The sequence below is a fragment of the Scyliorhinus canicula genome, unplaced genomic scaffold, assembly GCF_902713615.1.
Source record: "Scyliorhinus canicula unplaced genomic scaffold, sScyCan1.1, whole genome shotgun sequence".
NCBI lineage: Eukaryota > Metazoa > Chordata > Chondrichthyes > Carcharhiniformes > Scyliorhinidae > Scyliorhinus > Scyliorhinus canicula.
The window spans coordinates 1-12,981 of record NW_024055486.1 but is presented as its reverse complement, the minus strand read 5'-3'; the positions used below and the strand labels follow the sequence as shown (position 1 = coordinate 12,981).

At 48.2% G+C, this 12,981-nt stretch overlaps 1 non-coding gene across 1 annotated transcript; it reads left to right on the top strand.

Annotated features, from left to right (window-relative positions):
• The first annotated feature begins 4,215 nt into the window (after nucleotides 1-4,215).
• On the top strand, nucleotides 4,216-4,305 carry trnap-cgg. The gene is given in 2 exon segments: nucleotides 4,216-4,251; nucleotides 4,270-4,305. It is a non-coding gene; the product is annotated as a tRNA-Pro (tRNA).
• The last annotated feature ends 8,676 nt before the right edge of the window (nucleotides 4,306-12,981 follow it).

Here is a 12,981-nt window from a genome sequence, read left to right as displayed (position 1 = left end):
CACTCATCCCTAGAGCATCTCGAAAACAAGGACTCCTACATCAGACTCCTATTTATTGACTACAGCCCCGCCTTCAACACCATAATCCCAGCCAAGCTCATATCAAAGCTCCAAAACCTAGGACTTGGCTCTCCACTCTGCAACTGGATCCTTGACTTTTTAACCAACAGGCCACAATCAGTAAGAATGAACACCAACACCTCCTCCACAATAGTCCTCAATACCGGTGCCCCGCCAGGCTGTGTATATAGCCCCCTACTCTACTCCCTGTACACACACGACTGCGTGGCAAAACTTGGTTCCAACTCCATCTACAAGTTGGCTGACGATACGACCAGAGTGGGCCGGATCATGAATAACGACGAGTCCGAATACAGGAGGGAGATAGAGAACCTAGTGGAGTGGTGTAACGACAACAATCTCTCCCTCAATGCCAGCAAAACTAAAGAGCTGGTCATCGACTTCAGGAAGCAAAGTACTGTACACACCCCTGTCAGCATCAACGGGGCCGAGGTGGAGATGGTTAGCAGTTTCAAATTCCTAGGGGTGCACATCACCAAAATCTGTTCTGGTCCACTCATGTCGACGCTATCACCCAAGAAAGCACAACAGCGCCTATACTTCCTCAGGAAACTAAGGAAATTCGGCATGTCCACATTAACCCTTACCAACTTTTACAGATGCATTATAGAAAGCATCCTCTCGGGCTGCATCACAGACTGGTATGGCAACTGCTCAGCCCAGGACCGCAAGGAACTTCAGAGAGTCGTGAATAGTGCCCAGTCCATCACATGAACATGCCTCCCATCCATGGACTCTATCTACACATCCCGCTGCGGGGGAAAGCAGGCAGCATAATCAAGGATCCCTCCCACCCGCCTTACTCACTTTTCCAACATCTTCCATCGGGCAGGAGATACAGAAATCTGAGAACAGGCACGAACAGACTCAAAAACAGCTTCTTCCCCACTGTCACCAGACTCCTAAATGACCCTCTTATTGACTGACCTCATTAACACTACACCCTGTATGCTTCACCCGATGCCAATGCTTATGTAGTTCCATTGTATATCTTGTGTTGCCCTATTATGTATTCTCATGTATTTTCTTGAATTGTGTTTAATTCCCTTTTCTACCATGTACTGAATGATCTGTTGAGCTGCTTGCAGAAAAATACTTTTCACTGTACCTCGGTACACGTGACAATAAACAAATCCAATCCAATCCAATCCAGTTGGACTTCCTCAAAAGAAGGTTCTTCAGTGCAACAAGAATGCAGCTTTCCTGTTCTCGGTCAGCGGGTCAAACTCGGTGTCCTGTTTCTGTGGTGTAGTGCAGAATGAATGTTTACTTTACATTCAAAAAATCCTGGATTGGAAACCACGTAACAATATTGTCAAATCTCATTCGTTTAAGTGTTTGGGAAAAGTTGCATAATTGACATTTTCATTGTCACACATCCCGAATAACCCTTGAACTGAGTTAATCTGCCGTGTGGAACCCCGGTCCCCAGAGCTTCAGCATTATTCTCTGCATTGCCAGTTTAGTGGCAATAACACAACTCAACACCAACCATCGCCCCCAGTGAATCCGCTCTCGATTATTGCCTGAATATAATATCTGACAAAGCAAATGTCATTTGCTCTCATATATGTCGGAAAATGCATTCAGGAGAAGCAGAAGTGCTGAAAATTGCCGGCACACTGAGCAGGAACACAGATGCTCCTATATTGACTCGGCACAAATATTAACAGTTCGTTCAATGGCGATTAATGCAGTTTAGAGGCTGGGAATGTCTCTGTTAATATATTAAATTGATTAACACTAAAAGACCGGCTGGGAATACTGCGGAGAGTAATTCACCCCCTCCCCCACTTTCCAGCGTCCTCACCATCAGCAGTCACAAGTCAGGAATTCAATGGCTCAAAGGGGAAAGCTGGCTGGGTGGATTGGCCATGCGAAATGACTGGGTTACGAGGGGTGTGGGCCGAGTTAGGGTGCCTTTTCCAAGGGTCGGTGGAGACTCGGTGGGCCGAATGGTCTCCTCCTGCACTGTAGGGATTGTATGATTCCACCAATATTGATCTCCTTCAGATCCTCCCTCTCACTAAACCCTCCATTCCCAACATTTCTGCCATCTGATTTGTGTCAGTTTCTGTCTCTTTAGAATATACTGGAATTTGTCAAAAAGACTACTAAATTGTGTTAAAGTTAATAAATAAGAATTTTTTTCATGGACTTTGCAAACTGATGTGGAAAAATTTACCACGAGCCAGCCAGGAGTCGAACCTGAAATCTCCTGATCCGTAGTCAGGCGCGTTATCCATTGCGCCACTGCTCCACAGCGAAATGAAGCTATTGAAAATTGGTTCAGTACGTCACACATACTATTTATCCAAAGTGTTTCACAACTCTCTGGATTCTGTCAGCATCTCCCCCCCCCCCCCCCCCCCCCCCCCGGCGGATTGGATTGGAGTCGGGGTTGAATTTGGTGACAATGTAAAATACACCAATGCTGTTCCCAGCCTGGGAGGTCATCCCCGAAAAACAGAAAGAATGGGTTGCCAGTTGTGGGATCGTGTCCAGTGTCTGTTTGTGGGGAAATGCAGTTGGTGAATGGCCAGGCTGGAGTAACACTGACCAGGACATAAAACAACAAGTGAATGAATTTAAGTTTGGAAATTCTGGACAAACTGCAGGCTCTGTTTCCCCTGCTGCCTTTATTCCCCTGGAACTGATACTCTCATTTTCTGTTTCCATCAAATGTCCGAACGCTGCAAAGTTCCGATCACGTCCACCAGAGGGCGACATGGCCACATGTTTCCTCCTCATCAAATACCCGCCATAATATTCACCTTAAGTTGCTGTCTCAGTCAATGGTTCCTCTCTGCTTTCAAACATACGAGCAGGTGAAATAGATGCAGAAGTTGGCCATTCGGCCCCTTCAGGCTGTTCTACCATTCAATAAGATGTGGAGATGCGGGCGTTGGGCTAGGGTGAGCACAGTAAGAAGTCTTCCAACACCAGTTTAAAGTCCAACAGGTTTGTTTCAAACACGAGCTTTCTCAGGTGTGTAAAGAGGTGGGTTGTACCACCAGATATATAGACAACAGTCAATGATACAAAGACTGGCATTCATTGTATCACCTTGCATCACTGACTGTCGATATATGTGGTTATGGACCCCACCTCTTCATTCACCCGATGAAGGAGCTGTGCTCCAAAAGCTAGTGATTTGAAACAAACCTATTGGACATTAACCTAGTGTTGAAAGACTTCTTACTGTTCAATAAGCTGGCTGCTCTGTTTGTGTTTCGAATTCCACATTCCCATCATGCAAACAGACCACATTTGATTCTGTGATACTAACTGGTTTGTTTTATAGCATGATACACACACGGTAGCACATACAAACAGATGCGATAGAAGCAGAAGTCGGCCATTCGGTCCCTTCAGCCTGTTCTGCTATTCACTGAGACCATGACTGGTCTGTTTGCGTTTCGAATTCCACATTCCCATCATGCAAACAGACGAAATAAGCTTCTGTGAAACTGAATATTCTGTTTTCTAGAATGATACAGCACATGTGCAGAGTTCGAAAGAAGCTCAACAGCCACTCGAGGAACAGCAGCGCATCTTTCCACTGGGCTCAATACAGCTTTCACACTCAGTGTGTGTTCAGCAGTTTCACACTGTAAATGATGCACCCATTCTGTGTGTCCTTACATCGCAGATTTGGATTTGAATCTTGTTTCCACTTGTTCTTTGTGTCCGGGCGGTAGTTGTTGATCAATATGCCATCGATAGCTCCTCCAGACACATCTTTTGTTTATTTGTTTCTTCCATTGAGCTAACAGAGAGCTGGCACAGACACGGCGGCCGGAATGGCCTCATACTGTGGTGTCATTATTCTCTGATTTGATGCTAACCTAACTCTGTGGCCAGGGAAGCCAAGGCCTTTTCTCATTTAATCTCTCCTGACTTGCCCCCTATCAGAGCCCTTTCCTGTTGTTCTGTTTCCTCCCTCCGGGATTTCACTTGCTTCTAATTTTCTATATTTCTAGCCTTTCCCGGTTTCAATGGAAGTTGACCTTTTTTTCCCGTGTCCACAAATGCTGCCTGACTGCCTGAGATTTCCCAGCATTTTCCGCATGTAGCTGTTTGGTTGTGGGTGGCAATGAAAGTATCTGTTGCCTAAATCACCTCCTTCTTACCGGCTCGTTGGTCTAGGGGTAAGATTCTCGCTTCGGGGTTTGTACTGCATGAAAATGTGAGAGGTCCCGGGTTCAAATCCCGGATGAGCCCTTTGAAGTTATTTTTTATTGGCCAGCAGCACGTTTTGTTCATTTCTTTCCGGTGCAGACAGCGGGATCGGTTCACGGTGGGTTTGCTTTGAGAAGCTGAGCTCACACTGCAGAGAATCAATACGTCCCCGAGAAAATCGAGACATTTTCAAAAAGCTTGTCTGTGAGTGGACATTCACTTATCTCTATTCACTAATCCAGGTGACTCCATGATGGTGGATTCAGGCAGCTGTGTGTCTGTTTCATTTGATTCATTCGGGGATGTGAACATCACTGGGGAGGCCAGGATTTATTGCCCAGAACTCTTTGCCCTTGAGAAGGTGATGGTGAGCTGCTTCCTGAACCGCTGCAGTCCATTGGTGTAGGTACACCTACAGTGCTGTTAGGGAGGGAGTTCCAGGATTGTGTCACAGTGACAGTGAAGGAACAGCCCATATATTTCCAAATAATAATAATCTTAATTATTGTCACAAGTAATCTTACATTAACAATGCAATGAAGTTACTGTGAAAATGGTCAGGATGGGGAGTGGCTGGGAAGGAAACTTTCAGGGTGTTAGGGTCTTGGGTTTGAAAGGTGCTGTCTGAGATGCTTTTGGTGAGTTCCTGCACCCATCCAGGCAAGTGGAGAGTATTCCCTCACACTCCTCACTTGTGCCTTGTAGATGGTGGACAGGGTTTGTGGGGTTAGGAGGTGAGTTACTCGCTGCAGGATTCCCAGCATCTGACCTGCATTTGTCGACATTGAACAAACTGTTAATATTTGTGCCGAGTCAAAATAGGGGCATCTGTGTTCCTGCTCAGTGTGCCGGCAATTTTCAGCACTTCTGCTTCTCCTGAATGCATTTTGAGGTACATGTCAGAGCGAATGACACATGCTTGAAAGTTATTATATTCAGGTAATATTGGACAGTGGATTCACTGGGGGAGTGGCTGGTGGGTGAATAGTGTAACTGGCTCTGGACCAGGTAATATTGGACAGTGGATTCACTGGGGGAGTGGCTGGTGGGTGAATAGTGTAACTGTCTCTGGACCAGGTAATATTGGACAGTGGATTCACTGGGGGAGTGGCTGGTGGGTGAATAGTGTAACTGTCTCTGGACCAGGTAATATTGGATAGTGGATTCACTGGGGGAGTGGCTGGTGGGGGAATAGTGTAACTGGCTCTGGATCAGGTAATATTGGATAGTGGATTCACTGGGGGAGTGGCTGGTGGGGGAATAGTGTAACTGGCTCTGGACCAGGTAATATTGGACAGTGGATTCACTGGGGGAGTGGCTGGTGGGTGAATAGTGTAACTGGCTCTGGACCAGGTAATATTGGACAGTGGATTCACTGGGGGAGTGGCTGGTGGGTGAATAGTGTAACTGGCTCTGGACCAGGTAATATTGGACAGTGGATTCACTGGGGGAGTGGCTGGTGGGTGAATAGTGTAACTGGCTCTGGACCAGGTGATATTGGACAGTGGATTCACTGGGGGAGTGGCTGGTGGGTGAATAGTGTAACTGGCTCTGGACCAGGTAATATTGGACAGTGGATTCACTGGGGGAGTGGCTGGTGGGTGAATAGTGTAACTGGCTCTGGACCAGGTAATATTGGACAGTGGATTCACTGGGGGAGTGGCTGGTGGGGGAATAGTGTAACTGGCTCTGGATCAGTAAAGCAGAGAACCAGGCTGAAGCTCTGGGGACCGGGGTTCCACACGGCAGATTCACTCAGCGACCCAATTGAAGGGCAATTCAGGATGGGTGTAAATGGATAAAGAAAATGTCAATCATGTAACTTTTCCACACACGGAAACCAATGGGGTTTGGCAATGTTTCTATGCGGGTTTAAACCGAGCGCCTTAATGTGTGTAAAGCAAACATGATAATCCCTACACTACAGAAACAGGGAACAGCGCTGAATGCACTGACCGAGAATAGTAAACTGTGCATCCTTATTGCACTGCAGACCCTTCTATTGTCAGAGTGCTATTCAGCTGGAAACTTAGACAAGTGGCGGAGAAATCGATCCGACATTAGAATCATCAACTATCACAGCACATTAGAAAACCATTCAGAATTAACACGTGTGAACTCTGACTGCGATTCCTGCCAGTCTCCATCACACAGTATTTTGCAGGGTATCAGTTGAAACTTTGCGGGTGTAAGGTAATGCATTCGCTTAACTATTGAACAACAAATAGCAAGGATACAACTCATCTGCAAATTTAGATGAGTGACATCAATAATGTTTCGAATAAGGGAAATTTCCCTCACCATCGCTCCCCCCCCCCCCCCCCCATCGCCCCCCCCCCCCCCCCCCCCCCCTCACCATCGCTCCCCCCCCCCCCCTCACCATCGCCCCCCCCCCCCCTCACCATCGCTCCCCCCCCCCTCACCATCGCTCCCCCCCCCTCACCATCGCTCTCCCCCCCCCCCCCCACCTGAGCAATCTGCTCCCTGTTCCTCCTGTCCTTTGGCTCCCTGCTTACCTTTGTTCTGCCATTAACACATTCTCATCTCTTAATGCGTCATCAGCGCCTTTCTTAGCCTTGATCATCGCCTTTTGCATTCCCTTTGTCTTTCCTTCCAAGACATCCTCCCCCTATCGCTGGCCCTCTATCCAGCCCCAATGTTCCCCTCCCCCTCCCCACAGTATAACTCTGACCCGATTTTCAGTTCTCCAGCTTTGACAGAGTTACCCAGACTCGGAACGGCAGCTGCCATCTCTCTCCACAGAGGCTGTCAGCCCTGCTGAGAGGGTCCAGTATTTGTGTTTCTGATTCAGATTCCAGCATCCACAGTAAGTTGCTTTTATTGTACTTTTTTTTTTGTTTTCTTTTTTTTTATAAATTTAGTGTACCCAATCATTTTTCCAATTAAGGGGCAATTTAGAGTGGCCAATCCACCTAGCTTGCACGTTTTTGGGTTGTGGGGGCGAAACCCACGCGGAGAATGTGCAAACTCCACATGGACAGTGACCCAGAGCCGGGATCGAACCTGGGATCTCAGCGCCGCGGCAGTGCTAACCCACTGCGCTTTTATTGTACATTGAGACATGTTTGAGATGGTGATTAAATTTGTTCATCTGCATCTGTAAACCCATTAAATTCTGTTGTGCATGAAAAAACTGCTAATATGTGAACTGTGTCAAAATGGGAACATCTTTTTTCTTCTCATTGCGTCCTGAACATTCCGGTGATATTCAGTTTCAAAATTAGTTTGTGCAAACTTTCCTCACACTAAATGAGACAGATGTCTCAACTTTATAAAAATAAATTTAGGAAGACCGAATTGCTTTTTCTCCAATTAACGGGCAATTTAGCATGGCCAATCCACCTAATCTGCACATCTTTGGGTTGTGCGTGCGGAACTCACGCAAACAGGGGGGGGGGGGGGGGGGAAGGGATGTGCAAACTCCACAGGGACAGTGACCAGGAGCCAGGATTGAACCCCAGCAGATGTCTCAACTGACAAGACTATAAGATTCAGAACTTAGTCTGCACTTCAAAATGTAAAACCATTTGTTCAGCAATACTTTCTGTTCAATCATGTAATGTCCCATTACTCAGAGCAGCATGGAGGCACTGCTGCCTCACGGCGCCAGGTTCGTTCCCGGCTCTGGGTCACTGTCTGTGTGGAGTTTGTACATTCTCCCCGTTTCTGCGTGGGTTTCGCCCCCACAACCCAAAGATGGGCAGGGTAGGTGGATTGGCTATCCTAAATTGGCCCTTAATTGGGCAAATGGATTGGGTAATCTAAATTTTTTTTTTTAATGTTCCATTACTCCAATCTTTTTTTTAAATTTAGATTTTCCAATTAAGGGGCAATTTAGCGTGTCCAATCCACCTACTCTGCACATTTTTTTGGGTTGTGGGGGCAGACACGGGGAGAATGTGCAAACTCCACACGGACAGTGACCCAGAGCCGGGATCGAACCTGGGACCTCAGCGCCGTGAGGCAGCTGTGCTAACCACTAGGCCACCGTGCTGCCCCCCATTACTTCAATCTTACTGTTATTTGAAAGTAATGTCCTGATGTAAATCGAGACTCTGAAATATACAACATTGAATGACAACGTGATTGACAGAGAAAATAAATCGAGTCACTGTGTAATACAAGTTCCCTTGTGTTCATTGTGAGATTAGCCACAGTTAGTTTTTAAAAACAATCAAATATTTTCACAGGTAGGAGATTTAAGAAATATATTTTCATTATATTTGACCCTCTGTTTTGGTGTAAAACATTCTGGCATCTTAATCCCATTCATGTATAAGAAAGGAGGGCTGACAGCAAATCCGCACTGAGCCTGGATTCCCACAGTGGCTTTTCCTGTTTCTCTATCAGGAAGACCGATTTTTCTTTCTCAAAGCTGGTTCAGTTAAGTCTTTTGCATTTCCTCTAAGTCAGTTACAGTATCGTTTGTGTCTGTCCTTTTGAGTACACATTACTATAAGACATCCTTCAATCTGGCCTGTTGCATTTGCTGATCCCAATGCTATCTACTCTGCATTGGAGAGACTAAATGCCGACTGGGTGACCACTTTGCAAAACACCTTCGCTCCATCCACAAGCTGGTGGCAGGCTCTCCTGTCGCTTGCCATTTCAACTCACTGTCCTGCTCTCATGTCCACATGTCCGATCTTGGCCTGCTGCAATGTTCCCCCGAAGCTCAGCACAAAGTCGAGGAACAGCCCCTCATCCTCCGATACAGCCATGCGGATTTAACAGTCTGCTCAATAGTTTCAGACTGTGAAATCCCTCCTCCCCCTTCACCACCTTCCACTGATCTGTTTTCCCTTTAACATTACCCCCCACCCCACAGCTCCCTGTTCCTACTGTCCTTTGACATGCTGCTGACCGTTGTTCTGTCATTAACACATTCTAATATCCGAATGTGCCACTATTAGCAGCCTTTTTAGCCTTGATCACCGTCATTGACATTCCCTTTGTCTTTCCATCCAAGACATCTTTGTCAATCTTCACCTATTGCCGGCCCTCTATCCAGCCCAAATGATCCACTCCCCAGGCAAACCCCCCCCCCCCCCCCCCCGCCCCCCCACCTCGCCACCCCCCACAGAATAAAATCAGCAAATTACTGCGGGTGCTGGAATCTGAAACGAAAGAGAAAATGCTAGAAAATTCAGCAGGTCTGGCAGCATCTATAGGCAGGGCTGCATGTTCTCTGTAGGCCACGTCAAAGTTGTGATTGGACTCAAAGCATTAACACAGCAATTATGTTACTGTGAAAATTCCCTAGTCACCACACTCCGGCGCCTTTTTGGTAGACAGAGCGATAATTCAGAATGTTCAATTCACCTAACGGCACAACTTTTCAGGAATTGTGGGAGGAAACCATACAGACACGGGAGAACGGGCAGGACTCTGCACAGACAGTGACCAAGCAGGAATCAGTCCCACATCCCAGGAATCAGTCCCACCATCCCAGGAATCATTCCCACCATCCCTTTGCTTCACTTCCTCTTTAGCGAGTCATCGTTCCTCAGATAAGGAGACTAACACGGCACACAATATTCCAGCTGTGGCCTCACCAAGGCCCTGTATAATTGCAGCAAGACAAACTAGGAGCCGACCCCTCGAGCCTGCTCCTTACATACAAACTAGGAGTAGGCCCCTCGAGCCTCCTCCTTACACACAAACTAGGAGTCGGCCCCTCGAGCCCGCTCCTTATACACAGACTAGGAGTCGGTCCCTCGAGCCTGCTCCTTACATACAAACTAGGAGTCGGCCCCTCGAGTCTGGTCCTTACACACAAACTAGGAGTCGGCCCCTCGAGCCTGGTCCTTACAAACTAGGAGTCGGCCCCTCGAGCCTGCTCCTTACACACAAACTAGGAATCGGCCCCTCGAGCCTGCTCCTTACACACAAACTAGGAGTCGGCCCCTCGAGCCTGCTCCTTACAAACTAGGAGTCGGCTCCTCGAGCCTGCTCCTTACACACAAACTAGGAGTCGGCCCCTCGAGCCCGCTCCTTATACACAGACTAGGAGTCGGTCCCTCGAGCCTGCTTCTTACATACAAACTAGGAGTCGGCCCCTCGAGTCTGGTCCTTACACAAACTAGGAGTCGGCCCCTCGAGCCTGCTCCTTACAAACTAGGAGTCGGCCCCTCGAGCCTGCTCCTTACACACAAACTAGGAATCGGCCCCTCGAGCCTGCTCCTTACACACAAACTAGGAGTCGGCCCCTCGAGCCTGCTCCTTACATACAGACTAGGGGTCGGCCCCTCGAGCCTGCTCCTTATACACAAACTAGGAATCGGCCCCTCGAGCCTGCTCCTTACACACAAACTAGGGGTCGGCCCCTCGAGCCTGCTCCTTATACACAAACTAGGAGCGGCCCTCGAGCCTGCTCCTTACAAACTAGGAGTCGGCCCCTCTCGCCTGCTCCTTACATAAAAACTGGGACTCGGTCCCTGGAGCCTGCTCCTTCCACACAGACTAGGAGTCGGCCCCTCGAGCCTGCTCCTTACACACAGACTAGGAGTCGGCCCCTCGAGCCTCCTCCTTACACACAAACTAGGAGTTGGCTTCTCAAGCCGGCTCCATCAATCAAAAATTTTAACCTCAACTTCACATTCCTGCCAATCCCGATAATCTTTCACCCTCTTGCTTATCAAGAATCTATCCACCTCTGCCTTAAAAATATTCAAAGACGGGGCAGCACGGTGGTGCAGTGGTTAGCACTGCTGCCTCACGGCGCCAAGGTTCAAGGTTCGATCAAGGCTCTGGGTCTCTGTCTGTGTGGAGTTCGCACATTCTCCCTGTGGTTGTGTAGGTTTCGTCCCCCACAACCCAAAGATGTACAGAGTAGGCGGGTTGGTGACGCTAAATTGCCCCTTAATGTTAAAAATGAATTGGGCACTTTAAATGTATTTTTAAAAAAATATTTAAGGACTCTGCTTCCACTGCATTTTAAGGACGGAAGTTCCAAAGTCATAGAATCCCGACAGTGGAGAAGGAGCCCATTCGGCCCATCAGGTCTGCACCAACCCTCTGAAAGAGCAGCCCACCCAGGCCCACCCCACCCATGCCTACTCCAACTTCATAACCCCACCCAACACCCACGTCCTTGGAGACGAAGTGGCAATTTAGAAAGGCCAAATCCACCTAACCTGGCTAATCCACCTAACCCGGCTAATCCACCTAACCTGGCTAATCCACCTAACCCGGCTAATCCACCTAACCTGGCTAATCCACCTAACCTGGCCAATCCACCTAACCTGGCCAATCCACCTAACCTGGCTAATCCACCTAACCTGGCCAATCCACCTAACCTGGCCAATCCACCTAACCTGGCTAATCCACCTAACCTGGCCAATCCACCTAACCCTGCCAATCCACCTAACCTGGCCAATCCACCTAACCTGGCCAATCCATCTAACCTGGCCAATCCACCTAACCTGGCTAATCCACCTAACCTGGCTAATCCACCTAACCTGGCCAATCCACCTAACCCGGCCAATCCACCTAACCTGGCTAATCCACCTAACCTGGCTAATCCACCTAACCTGGCCAATCCACCTAACCTGGCCAATCCACCTAACCCGGCTAATCCACCTAACCCGGCCAATCCACCTAACCCGGCCAATCCACCTAACCTGGCCAATCCACCTAACCCGGCTAATCCATCTAGCCTGGCCAATCCACCTAACCCGGCCAATCCACCTAACCCGGCCAATCCACCTAACCTGGCTAATCCACCTAACCTGGCCAATCCACCTAACCTGGCCAATCCACCTCACCTGGCCAATCCACCTAACCTGGCTAATCCACCTAACCTGGCTGATCCACCTAACCTGGCCAATCCACCTAACCTGCACATCTTTGACCTCTGTGAGGAATCCGGAGCACCCGGAGGAAACACAGACACAGGGAGAACGTGCAAACTCCACACAGTCACCCAGGGCCTGGAATTGAACCTGGATCCTTGGTGCTGTGATGCAGCAGTGCTAACCACTGTGCCACCTCCTGTTTTACAACCCTCAAGAGAGAAAAATATCTTCATCACCATCTGAAATGGATGACCCCTCATTTTGCAACAGTGACCTTCTTGTTCCAGATTCTCCCACAAGAGGAACCATCCTCTCCACATCCACTCTGTCAAGATCCCTCCGGATCTTATATCGTTCACTCCAGGTGTGGTGAGTGTGATTCACACCGGATTATAATCTGTAGATACATGTGCCTATATTGTAAGTGCAGTTGCACTACCTGACCACCAGGGGGAGTAGCTCTTGGAATGCTCGAGAATTGTACTGGGCTTCTCCCTTGGTTCCGCACAGGACTCCTCCCCCTGGAGATGCTGTATAAAGATCAGTGCCACATGGTCAGCCGGCCAGTTCACCGAAAGTTCAATGGCTAACCGGCTGGCTCTGTTGAGAGTATATTAAACCGCTATTCTAATCCTACAAGCCCGTGTCCATAGAATTGTTGGTTCCAACACCAGGTTTTACCCAGAACTTTAAATCTGTATCCCGACTGCTTGTACGATCAGTGAATGGAAACAGAGTTTCTTTGTCCACCCAATGGAAATCTGGCATAATCTTGTGTCCCTGAATCAAATCTTCCCTCAACCTCCTTTGCTGGATCCATTCTGGTAAACCTCCTCTGCACCTTCTCCAAGAACCTTCAAATCCTTCCTGAAAGTGGTGACCAGAGCTTTATAAAGATTCA